The following is a 13681-nucleotide window of genomic DNA, read 5'->3' on the forward strand; positions in this document are numbered from 1 at the left end:
CAAAATAAGGGCCTTAGGTGAACCCACCCAGCTCAACTGCCTGACAGACCAGTGATCCAAGGGGAAAATTATAGTGCAACAGCCTGCTGGGGTAATGTGTAGCTGTATTTCCTGTAGACCCTTATTCACTGGAAGGCAGCCTGGCTGCAAATGCCAGGGGCAGCTCAGGGAAGGGGTTGTGCCTGAGGCACATTTTCCTGTGACTACTTTGTCCCTTCAAGTCACTCTGATGCAATCTGTCTTTCACTGTCTTTCCTGGGCTCAAAAAGCACACAGTGGGCAGGGAGACAGTGTTGACTGGGGGTTGGGCTTGGGAGAAAAAAATGCCCATGGTGTTGTTTGCCTCTCTGGAAACCGGGCTAAATATCACCATTGCTACTTAGATCTCCAGATTCCAAAGATTTGATCATCACTGCATTTTATGGCATTTATTATCTAGCCATTTATTAACTAAGCCCATAGCTTCTGAAAACTAAATAAGTACATTCTGTTTGTTTGTAAGAGGGTCAACAATGTCACTGGAAGAAATTTCAGCCTCTGACTGGTGGTTGCAAAAGTCCCTTGCAAAGCCAGGAATAGAAGTCTGCAGTTAGAAGTCCTAATCTTTAACCACTAGGCTACCCTGGGCAGTTCTCCATTTGTATGGAAACACAGATCATAACAGAAGGTGTTTCCACCTGTTGCACTCTGGACAATAGGTGATTTCTGAGCAAAGAGAAATCTTTTGTTTAAGTTGATGAGGTTTTCCTCCTTGTTTGTCTTTCTGCTTGTAAATGAACTCCTCAACTGGGCCATTCGAAAATCCAAATGGTGACTGCTTCAAGTGTAATTCCTGAAAATGGAGGAAAAGGTTTATGGGGTTATTACATCAGAAGTCTGGATTGCCATGGCTCTCTGTCCTTTTTGTGCCAGTCCCAGAGCCTTGGTGATCACGTGGGAAACTGGTACATGAAGTTCAGGAATCCAGGCAAAATTAATCACTCAAAAGAACAAAGATTAGTTTACAGATAGATTAGCTCTTCAAATCCATCTGCTATGCAGTAATGTGAGTGCTAGTGCTGCAAAAGGATGAGGTCAGAAACCCAGGAGGAGGGTGGGCTCATGGCAGCTGAGATTTACATCAGCTTAACTGGAGGGGGCACCTCACCTTCCAGAAGGCAGGGGAGGAGATGGGATGGATCTCACTGCTCCCCACCAGAACCTTGCCTCCTTTCCTAGTGGTGTTGAAATACATTACATCCCTGAATGAGGACCTCTGAACATACAAACCCAAGAAACCATTTCAGGGATGGAAAGCTGAATAGTCTTTGTGTTCACGTCCCTGAAAATGATGGAGTTCAGTAGCCCTTGGTGCATTCACTGAGCTCACACTGCAGCAGCAAAGGCTTTCCAGCACATGCTGTGGAGAACCTTTCTAGTATAGCTCAGCATGAACTGCTTCATGACAAAATCCAAAGCCAGTACCATGCATGTGTCACTTTGGAACAGTAGATTTGTTTGCATAACTGAAAACAAACCTGATGATACTCAGAATTAAAATATTTACAAAGTGAAGAAATCGCTCTGTATAATAATCATAAGTTCACCACTATTGCACATTTAGTTAAAATGCATAACTGTTTCTTGATGTTGTTTTAGTACATTTTAAATGAACTTCACCACCCCTTTATTTTAACTGCAGACCTGTTGCTTTTGTTTAGTAGTGAAATCTCTCAGATTTTTATATTTCCAGGATTATTTTTTGACTAGCTGCTAGAAAGTTTCCTAACATCTCTTTTAAGTCTGATTCTTGTAATGCAGGTGCAGCTTTTTTTTCCCCCCTCTCAGTTTACTGTTTGTATTTTAAAAGGGCATAGCATCCAGATCATTGAAAATAGAAAATCTGCCTATTTGAAAGCCCAGGAACAAATCCTGCCTCCAGCTATGTGTGCACCTGGTGAGCAGGGGAAGGGTGTGACTATGCTAACACGCGTGTGAGCATGCATGAGCAAACACAGCTCTGATTCAGCCTACTTTTGGAGGACATAAGCTTCAGTAGAGATAATCAGATGCCTAAAATTAAGCTCTTGCCTAAGTAAGGTGATGCTGAGTGTCACAGGCATTTGTAGCCTGGCTTTTGCAGTTGTGCTCATCCTGGCAGGTCATGACGCAGCTTTGCAGTTGCCACTTGCACAAGTAATACTGTTGGTGAACTCCTGTGCACTGGAAGAGAACCATCACCTTCAGATTTCTCCTTTGTCTGAAAGCATCTCAGAATGCTACTGCTTGAGGTAATGCTGCTGTAAGGATTATATCCAAGGAGTGGGACAGAGGTTTCAAGGAGAAAAAGCCCCTTTACTTTCTGCTCTTACTTGTATTTATAGCACTTTGCCTGTTTTCAAATTAACTCAAAGCCTTTTTCTCAATAATTTTTTTTCTCTTTAATTTTTTTCTCAATAATTTTTTTTTCTCTTTCCTCTCTCACAGCAGGTGTGAGAGAGGAAAGCACTTTAAAATCAGAAACCGTGTTTGTAAAACTTCCATAAAATGCCATAGAATACAGAAGAAAAAGAGATCCTGTATTGATCTATATTTTCTTGGCATAACATTAACCATGTGTCATGAGGAAAGAAAGGAAAGGCATTTCGGAATGGTTGGTAATGAAATCAATTGCATACACAAGTGTTTGTAGACTTGGGAACTTGTGTCCTAGCTCTCTGTAACTACCAAAGTGGAGGTCTTTGGCAAAATCTCAGGCTGATGTTGTTTATAGTGGCAATTTGCCTGACATGCTTAGACTTGAAGAGCTGTGTCTAAATGTCATCATCATATTTTCCCCATATCCAGGGGCTTATGCACAAAAATATTTGTCTGTTTGGAAAACCTGGTCAAATTTTTCACTTTACCTTGAGTGTGTAAAATTTGTCTTCTACATCTCCTTGAAGAATTACAGCACAGTTCTAAAATCTCACAGTTTTTTTTTACTTAATGTCATTAAATATGAGATGTTTCTCAGATGTGGTTCAGATTGTGTTGCATTTTATGTACAATACCTATTCTTATACATTTTTAAAGATAAAGAAGTGTATTCTGTTACCAAGCCAAATTATTGTAATTCAGACTTGGATTTGGTTCATTATCATTAAAGAATCTGCATTTCAAAGTTAACTTTAGAATAACATAGTTGATTCTGTAATGATGTAAGCATATGGTATTTGCCAAAAGCTCTATTTCATAAGGCTGGTTTAGGATACAGCCCAACTCATGAGGATCTTGGTAGGAGATTATTCCTTTCAATAACTTTCATTATTTAATTAGACACATGTGCTGATTATGAATGTAATACTATGGAGAATGAAGTCAACGTTAAAATCCCATAATTTTAAATTAGGCAAGAACACACCCCTAACATGTAGCCAGGAAATATTTGTGTCCTTAACAACATCTATACTGATAGCAGTACATTTCTTCACCAAAAAGAAAAACAAACAAGGAAAAAATTCAGAGTGTCTTTATACTATTATTACAATTTTATTGTTTGTACTCCTTTGGGAGCTAATAGCACTGTTGTGTAACATACAGGGAGAAAGCATGTTTAAACATACCAGCAAGTACTCGGGTGAGCTTAAAGTTTAACTTTGAGTTTGGGACCATTTTCAAATCAAATGAAACAAGGAATTTGGAGGAAATACTGAGCCAAACCAAAAAGGATTACTTGGTAATTTTATGTTTCACTTCCCTCTATCTGCTGAGAGATTTTTAACAAAGGCAAAATTCAAAGTTAAAACGTGGGTTTTGTAAGAACACCTTACTGATTTTGGTCACTTTCATAGATTTAATTTTATCTCTAAGAAGGAACAAAAGCACCCCACCAAGAAGTGGGCAGCAGGAAAGAGGGGATCAGTAGGACAGTTCGGGAGATTTAGCTGTATAATGAGTACATCAGAAGTGAGAGACTGGAAGTTGATGCTTTTTTTCAAATTAAATCGCGGTACTCACTCTGAATACCTGTCCAGCCTGCTGCGGAGGGCTGCAGAAGGCTCAGGCATTGTGCTCTAGTGTTCTCCAGGCCCAGTGGTAGCTGGGAATCTGTGCCAGTCCCTCATAGATATGGTGACTGTGTCTGCCCTCACTTTAGCAGGGGTGTTTTTAATAGCGTGCTCATTATACAGAAATATTTTCATTTGACAGACAATTTAAATGATCGTATAAAAAGCTGCAATTACCATCAGGACAAATCCAGCTCTGATTGACTCCCACGTTTGCTCCCAAAGTTTGACTCTGAACTAAGATAGTAGAAAGATTTTTTATCCTTCTTTTCTTCATTTTTACATAGGCTCTTCCCTCTTATTACTGTCTCCCATGCTAATATACTGAAGAACATCTCAAACTCCTGCTGTCTTGGTCTTCACCAAAAGTCACTACTGGGAAGTAATATTAGCTTCGTTTTACTGATAGGGAACTGAGGAACAGAGAAAAACACTGTCTTGACTAAGTTAAGACAGGAAGGAAGTCTCTAGAGAGGCTTAGGGATGAAAGTAGGTCTTATGTGGAATTATCTTTCTGACCATCCAAAAATCCTAGAGGAAATGGGGCTTTTTGATGCCTAAATAGGTCAGAAAGGTAAGCCTGATGTGAAATAAGATTAAAATCACAGCTTTGAAATTGGGACCGTGAGCTACGATGCTAATTCTGAAAATAATCCTTTTGCCAATGTTTTATTGTTAATCTATACATTAGTAACTTATTTATCTGGCTGCACACATAGCTGCTTGTTTGAAATCCAGTGATTTTTGTCTGCAACCATTTCATGAGGAACAGGGAAGAAATCAGAATTATTTAGATCATCTGCCTAGAGCATCCTGGTCACCATGTGAAAGTCACCTTGGTCACCTTGGTCCAGCTGCTTTGTGAGGTCACCTGGCTGCTTCAAAGCATCCAGGTCACTTCAGCCTGTTCTCTCAGTCCCCAGAGAAACAGAGGAACAGGGCTGAGAAACTCTCAGGAGTTGCACTGAGGGCAGTGTGGGAATGGCTATTTGTTGGGGGTTTTCAATTTCCTCGGAATGTGCAAGCTAGACAGATCTTTTACATCTTAAAGCAGCTTTTGATGCTTTTCTGAGAGCTAAAATGTATTGCAAACATTTTGCTGGTATGTGTTAGTGCTCATTAATGACAATTATGATGTAATAACTGTTAACATTATCTTAGAAGGCTGCAATGTGTCTCATTGCACACATCCTATTGGCATTAATCAGGAGACAAGCTTAATCTCAACCCAAACATGTCAGGGGAGTGGCTGGGGTGGAGGTGTGACTGGAGATAAAAAGGAAAGGCTGCTGCTTTCTAGGAAGGAAAGGAAGATCTCCAGCCCCATCACCCCACTGTGGGGTGGCTTCTGTGTCAGAGGTGGGCTCTCAGACATCCTCTCACCCAGGCAAGACCCAGATCACTTCATGTGCCCTGTGAGATGCCCAAGGATCTCAGTCTGGTCTCCTTTTATAGTAAACAGCAACAGAGAGAAAAACCTCTGAGAATTTAAATCAATACTCTAAAATATGAATCACTTCATTTTTGTTCATACACTTGATTCAAAATGTAGGATATCTTCCCATCTGGGTCTCAGTTTTAGACAGGTAGTCAGACAAGAAGAACCCAGCTGTTTTTTGCCTGAAGTGCTATGAGGGAAGTACCCAGGAAAATGCAAAAGATGGAATTTTCAAAACTAATTAATTTAGATGAACTCTCAATGGAAATATTCTTGCTGAGTTATCTCCAGTATTGTCCAAGAGATTTTGGAGCAGACCACTTTGCTTTGGAGAAAGAAAGCAAACAAAATCCACAGATAAAAACATAAAACCCAACACTTACAAAGCTCCTAAATTTATCCCAAATTTCTTGACTCTAGGCTTTTTTCTCATTATGAAAGATAGCATTAGACCACACAGTAGAATTCTGTCTTTTTGTTAAAATTAAAAGTGTAGCAAAATATACAGGGAAAATTTCAAAGTTGTGATAATTAACAAAATTTATTTTAAAAAATAATTTATTAATTTATTATTTTTTAGCTTTATTAAAATTTCATTTAATATATGGCTAATGAGATACCTGATATAGCTACCTCTTGATCTACTTCTGTCACAGTAGTTTTGAAGATAGTTCTTAAATGGACACAAAGAGTTTGCAGACATTTTGGATCACTGAACACTTTGTTTCTCTTCTACTGTTCACATCCTGCTAATTCCAACTGCCTATAAACATTTACTTTGTGTGGAGCAGGGGGCTGAAAGTTCAAGGGTAAGGGACATCCTAATCAAACCTTAATGTATTTTTCACCATCTTGAGTGCAAACCTTGCATGCTTTTGTCCTGGATGGGAACCTGCCTCCATGCCTTTTGAGGGGATGCAGAACTGGTTCTGCCTGATCCCCCTGCCCAGTATTAGAGCTGAGTGCCACTGCTCTGGATGGCTACAGATGGGTTTGAAAGGCTACAGACATCTCCCTCAGACATAACCTGTGATTTAGAGACTGGCCAGGTGTGGGTGTATGCAGGTTGGTCTGAGGTGGCAGCAGGACACAGGTGACAAAGCTTTGAGGAAGGCTGAAAGCTCTGTCTTAACCAGGTTTGACCTGAGCTGCAGGAGATGGAAGATGTTCAGAGAAGATGAAAGACTGACTCAGAAGGGTAAAGTGTGTCTTGTGTATGCTGGGGCTCACTTTTAGATGTCTGCCTGTTTCCTGACCTGGCTGCTGGTATAAGTGACACCACCACACAGTGTGACCTGAGTAGCCAGCTCACATGTGGACACCTGTAAGTGAGCGCTTCAAGGTGGTCATCTTCATCATGCAACTTAGTATGGAATGGCCAAAGAGTCAGCAAACAGCTGAGATGTTATGTGTGGGCAAGATTATCTCAGGAGAGAGAACAGTGAAAGGGAGTAAGAGTCAGAGCCACGTGGAGAGTTGGAGAAGGAGGGGCAAAGATCACACAGAGGAGTGGTCAGGAGAGAAGAAGGAGAAACAGTCACAGACATGAATTTTTAAGAAGAGCACTATAGCTGCTACAGAGCCTAACCAGTTGTTTTGGAAGGTGGTGGCAGATTGAGTTAGCCAACTGTGCAGCTCTTGCTCAGAGAGGGAGCTAGAAATCCCAGCAGCTAGGAAATCCCAGCAGCTAGGAAATCCCAGCACCAGCTCTGCTGCTAACAGCTCTGTGTATTCATGGCCCCACACTGCCTGGTGTTTATTGAAGGGCTCATAGAATAAGGGAGGAAAGCTCATATTGGATGTAGAAAAGATTGAAATTGACATACCGAGTTTAAATAAGATTACACTAATTAATCATCCTCCTGGGAATGCGAGGGATCTTGATGGATGTGATCTATCCAATCACATTAATCTCCGCAAAGCGACGGCAACTCCGTGCGGGCCACCCGGCTCCACTGGGCACAGAGCCAGCAGCTGGGAGATGGCCACAGCCCCAGCCCTGGGGACTGAGCACACCAGCCTGCAAACTGCGGGTGCAAAGGCACTGGTAGCCAGGGAATTCAAAGGAAACCACTTGCTAAATTCTTCGTGACCTTTTCCTTCATTTACAATAGGGATGTGGTGTTTCCTGGGGAAGAGTAGAATAGGACAAGCATATTTCTCCCTTTAGATATTCTTAGCAGTTCTGCAGCCTTATTATTTTAAAAAACATAATGCAGATATATTTACATGTACATAGGGACATATTTTGTGTTTTCCAGATAAGGAGCTTTTTGTTAAAGAGATCTGATATGAGCAAAACTAGGCCTAATGTTTCATATTTTTGCTAAATAACAAAGTCAATATTTTCTAAATAAAAATGAAATAGGGAGAAATTGCACTTTGTTTTTTACTTTATCACTGTAAAGGAAAGTTGGTTTGGAAGACTGGCTGATTTTTGGATCTGATGTTCTGATTGCAGGATATAATCACATCTGAGTTCAGAATCCTTCACAAGCTTCTGTAGACACCCCAACACTGAACACCCAAGACCAAGACAGATGCCTTACAGGAAGCTAGCTCCATGTCTTTATACAACAGTTTCTGCCTTTTCTTAGGAAAATAATTTTTCCCTGACAAGTTTTGGATATGAAAGACGTGTCAAATAATTCCCAAAATTTTTCAGTCTGAGGTGATAAATATTATCATGATATGTGATATCATAAAATAGAATGTTTTAAAAAATAATAATAATGTTTTAGCATGCAATACTAAGAAAACTATGACACTGCCACCTCGTGGATTCTGAGATAATATCTAGATCATATTTTATCATCCTTATTTACATAGTGGCATAAGTGTGAGTTGTAATTCATGGCAAAATATAGCTATTTTCTTACCACAGAATTTTTGTTAACATTTAAAACTTCTGTTGATACAGACATGATCTTACTATGGATCCAAAGAATCAATGAAAAGTGAAAAGAGCCAAAGACTCTCTTTTTTTCCTGAAGGATCTGAATCATTCCTTCAGCACATTAGCAGTGACTCCCTAGTGAGTCAAGGCATGAGAAAAAAAACCCCAGACATATTATGGCAACTTCAGAGATGTCTTTGCTTTTTGAGTTTACCAAGAACAGCACCAGGATCTCAAATGCCATACATGTAGGGACCAATATTTGAAGCAGAGCTCCAGTAAAACATTGCTGCAGCTTGATCAGCAGCATGGATCCATTCTGAGACCAAACTGTTGGCAGCTGTAATAAGCATTGATATCAATATTTGTGTCAAGGCACCTCTTCCCTTTAGGGGAATGAAAAATGGCACTTCTGTCTATTTAACCTCAGGAATGAAAACCTTTGTGAAAGATGAGTTGTTGTGCTGTACAGAAGCTTGGGAAAGGACCTTCAACCCCCCAAATAACCAGTGCCTGAGGATTGCTGTAGTAGAAAAGTCAGAAAACAGACACCATCACTGAAATAAACTCCATTATGGTTCATATTTAAGGCTAGACAGTGATTCATACTGTTTCACTAAACTCAGCATGCTGCAAAAGGCACTTGAAATAATTAACACTTAGAATTAAACTACTTAGATTTCACATCATCAAACATTTAACTTTCTTTAATTCCCTCTGCAGCTGTGATTTATTTGCATTTATTACTTTTTTCCTATTTACCAGCTCTCAGTTTCTTTTTAAGTTTCTCATACTTCCTTCATCTCTAAGGCTGAACACTGACTTATTGTTCTGGCTTTAGCTCTTGCATCTTTCTCAAACTCACACTTCTGGCTAGTTAAAAAATGCATTCCATCAAATATGGTTTTTAAATTGCTAATAGAAGCTTTCTGTTTCATTTTAATAATTGCTTTCACCATACTTGTTATTCACAAAATGCATGTTCATTACTGCAATTTGATTGTTTGATATTGGAAGAATGTCACTAGACACATATTTTGTATTTGTTAAAAAAAGATTTTGTTTTCATAGTGTTTAAGAAAAAACACATGTGAAGGGAACGACTCCTTATATCCAAAGCTTGTATCAAGAACTATAGATCAGAGTTCTCAATATGACCAAACTGGAGAATTTGTGGAGACAAAGGCCTGATAGACAACTTGACAAGAATGGACCTGGGACATACTATAAAATTCACCAGCTTTGACAAAAGGCACTTGGAAGCTATGGTTTCATTGGGAAATTTTAGAAAGTGTTTGTAGTCATAGGAATGAAGGAGATTGAGGTAGAGATGCTGACTACATAAGTTTATAAAAATTGCTACACTGGAGCAGGAGTGAAGTCCAAGAAACCTTTCAAACTTCTGAGCCACCCAAAACATATGCTTTGGGGAAAAGCACAAGAATGAGGCAAACATACAATTTTCCCTATTTTCTTAATCAATTTCCAACAGTCTGCACCCAGAACTCTTCCTGAGCCAGTTTCTGATTCCTCAGAGTTTTGTTTCATTGCTCTTGATGGGCTTTTCTTCCATCTGCTTTTCTTGTCCTCTTTTGTACTTGCATACACATATGGCCTTCAGTGTCCTCTGCCAATGAGTTCCACTACTTAACTAAAATCTGTGTGGAAAAAACCCTTCAGCACTTCCTCCTGTACATTTTAACCTCTCTGCCTTGTCATTTCGTTTGTTTTCCTCTCCTGTATTTTAAGAAATAATGAATATTCTTTTCCCTACATTTCCCCCCCTGTAATACTTTGATTTCTTTGTAAGCCTTACATTTTTCTCTGGTTGTCACTTTTTCAAGTTGGCAAATCCTAATCTGTTTAGTTTCCTTTTGGAACATCATCCTTGTCAGTGTATTCAAAACATTTGTGTAGCTCCACCATGTCTTAATGTCAGTCCCACAAGCCCATAAGAACAAATATTTAAAAAACCAATTAATTTTTCTTAAAATTAATATCATATTTCAGATTTTTAGAATGTACTAATTTCTTTTGGAGTTTGTTTTTGTTCAAAGCTAGCCTGAGAGTTGGTCACTCAGGTGTCAGATGACAAATTAATTCAAGCTGGTTATGAACTGCACACCCACATGTGCACAGTGGTTTCTTCATTGTCTTTAAAATTTATTGCAGGTATTTGACTGTGAAGTTCCTAACTCTTGTGCTTTCCCAGTCAATTTGGGAAAAAAACCTGTTTATCCCTCAAGGGAAATTATGGGAAAATAGTAGCAGACTATCAGATTTTGACTGAGTTAGTCAGCATCCTCACTGCAAATACTAGGTTAAGAAAAACAAAACAGGTCTAACTGCAGTATTCAGTTGGATTATTCACTTGCTCTCAAAGTACTTCCAAAGGAGGGTAAATTTTTTTTGTTGGTTTGTGTAGGTGGACTTGAGGGTTAAAATTTGAATAAGAGCTTTGGTTTATACTGCTGTGGTTTCACAGGATATTCTGGTAAACATTTTATTAACCTTCTGAAAATTCTGCTATTATTACCCTTAATGTGCTTAGTATTTGCTGAAATAGTTATTAGTGAGAAGATTGCTCAGTACATGCTCAGATTAAAACCTGGAATAATGACAGAGCAGGGGGCTCAGAAGAAACTAAGGACTTGGATCTGCCTCCTGTTGATACCCCCCAGAGTTTTTAAGCTGACATAAACTCCCAAATTTCATTGATAAGCTGCTTCTCGTAGAGCTTATCACCTCAGAATTCAAAACATATAGCTCAAGCTCCTGTAATTGATGAAAATTAAATTTACCTCACCTAATTCTGAGAGTGCAAAAGGCTGGTGTGTAATATAAACTAGCCAAATCCCCTCTGTAGTCAATGAAGAGAGATGGGGCCTTTTGGAGAGCAATCATTTTGACTTCTTCAGACTCCACTTTTTAGCATGTTCTCAGCAGAAATTTAGCATTCTTACCAGGTGAATCCCATCCTGCGAGCCACATGGACTGATACTCAAATGGAAAAAAAACTTACATATAAAAGGAACAGCAAATAAGGAACCCAAGGGGAAACCTGCCAGATAACCTGACTGGTCTCATTATTTTTCTCAAGGCTGCTGGAATCAGCTTGTGGCTGCACTTCTTGCTCGAAGCACAAAGTCTAGGAATGGAAGGATGTAATGATTTTGAGTCATTACTCAAAGTCCTACAAAAGGTACCTCCCACAAAGGCGTTAATTGAAGAGATTAATTCCGCAGTAATCCTCTGAGAGCAGATATCAAACATTGCTCACAGCACTGCTGTCTTGCAGCTTCAGCTTTCCCTTGGCATTTCTCAGAACTGGCATGTATTTGCTTCCCAGCAGCTCTGTGGGGGGATGCATGGACCTGTGCTCTGGTGTGGCTGACCTCCCAGGCAGGCAGGATGAAGTAAGGTGCCAATAACAGCACCCTCAGAAGGTTCCACCATTTCCATTACCTTCCCCCAGGAGCACACCTTACCTGGTAAGGAGCAGGTTTGGCCCAAGGCACTTAGAAGCTGCGTGGCTGTGCTGCAAGGCGAGGTGTCACAGCATGGGACATAGTCTGTGTGGGGCTGACTTCTCTTTTGGGCAGTGGCTCTGCATCTCAAGGCTAGCTGCTCCCAGCACTGCAAAACACAAATACACTGGTTAATGCAACACCCAAATAAACTGAAGAAACTTCTACAACACTTTGTTTCACAGAGAGTGTTATAAAGCACAGCGTGGGACTGGGGGCATTGTCATCAGCACATTAACAAGACAATACTTTGTTATTTGAAATTACCTTTACGCTTAGTGCTCCAAACACTCTCATACACACATATACATATACATTTTTACCTGATGAAGGGAAGGGATTTTGCTAGATGGCTGTTTAAATAGCTTAGCTTTGAACATGAAGACTAGAGAACCTCTTATGTTATAGAGGTACATAATCTACCCCTGCCATTGTTATTTCTTGGCTTTTTGTACAGCTAAAATTCTGATTAAGTTTCAGCTGTAATGATGTATTTAAGTTTGTAGATAGGACTTTTTCTGATTTCCTATTCTGTCTTGCTTTTTACAGAGCATTTTTCTTTTTACTTCAAGAAAGATGGGATGTGAACATGAATTATTTCAGACATTATTTCAGGCATAAGAAGTTTAGAAATTTTAGTTATTTGTTATCTTCATTCAGGGAGGGGTTGTTTTAAATTTTTCTCCCTGAAGCTATCTTTTTCAGTAAGATAAGTTCTAAGTATGAACTTATCTTACTGAAGAATTACATTCTCCCTAACACTGTTGCTCCAATAAACTGAGGCGCTCTGACAGAAATTTCTTGTAGCAGAAGGATGACCCTTCTGGAACTGGTCAAGGGAGATATGAGAAGGTACAAGGTGTGACAGCGTTTCTGGTCTGAACATGTTCAATGGAAACTGGGCTAAGACTCTTGAAATGGTTTCAGAAGACAGCAGTTGATGAATTGTTCCAGGACTGAACATCTCTGTGTTTTCCACCAAACAAGTTAATTACCAGTGTTCTTGGCAGTAAGGAACTGCCCTTCTTGTAACAAGCTTCATTATGAATTTAAGATTGCCAGGAACATTAAGTATTTTGACCTCTTATAGTCCATGCCTCCTTAGCTCTGTTGTCAGTGCTCTGTATAACTAAGCCAAACCTAGCTTGGAAACACCTCTCAGGACTGGAAACACAGGGAATATGGTGAAGGCAAATCCTAGGATTATAACATTCCTAAGACATTCAGAATTCAAATACTCTTCTTTCTCAGATTTTTTTTAACTTGAACAAATGCATATACAAAGAGTTTTAGGAGGACAATAAAGTTTGGTCTTGTGTTATGACAGTTAAAACATTCATTTCTGTGCCATAGAATCATTTATGTTGGAAAAGACCTTTAAGATCATCGAGTCCAGCCATTAACCAGGCACTACCAAGTACATCACTGAGCCACATGCCTGAGTGCTACTGCTACACTTTTAAATAGACCCCTTAATGGTGGCTCCATCACTTTCCTGGGATAATATCCATCATAATGTGATCCTTTGTTTTTTCTGGTTACAGCTCTGCTTCATATAATTCTCAAGAAAAAGGGTAAGAAAATAATCAATTGTATCATCAAGAGGAGACAGGCTGCAGAGAATTCTCCAGACCAGTGGCACAGTACTTGACAAAGACCCAGCCAGTACTCTGAGGACACCACAGATTGTCCCACCCTGGCTGCCAGGCTTCTTGCTTTCTCCTCCAAACAGCTACAATGCACCCAAGACTGCATTACAAACCATGCACACTCAGTGCTTCCCTGCTTGCTG

The 13681-nt window shown here is 39.7% G+C and overlaps 1 long non-coding RNA gene across 1 annotated transcript; it reads right to left on the bottom strand.

Moving 5' to 3' along the window:
• Positions 1-513: 513 nt before the first annotated feature.
• Positions 514-12486, bottom strand: LOC127061348 (uncharacterized). Its single transcript, XR_007780845.1, has 4 exons — positions 12213-12486; positions 11851-11998; positions 7293-7594; positions 514-832 (listed from the first exon to the last, which is right to left on the bottom strand). It is a non-coding gene; the product is annotated as an uncharacterized LOC127061348 (long non-coding RNA).
• Positions 12487-13681: the final 1195 nt, after the last annotated feature.

This window comes from Serinus canaria, chromosome 1A (assembly GCF_022539315.1).
Source record: "Serinus canaria isolate serCan28SL12 chromosome 1A, serCan2020, whole genome shotgun sequence".
NCBI lineage: Eukaryota > Metazoa > Chordata > Aves > Passeriformes > Fringillidae > Serinus > Serinus canaria.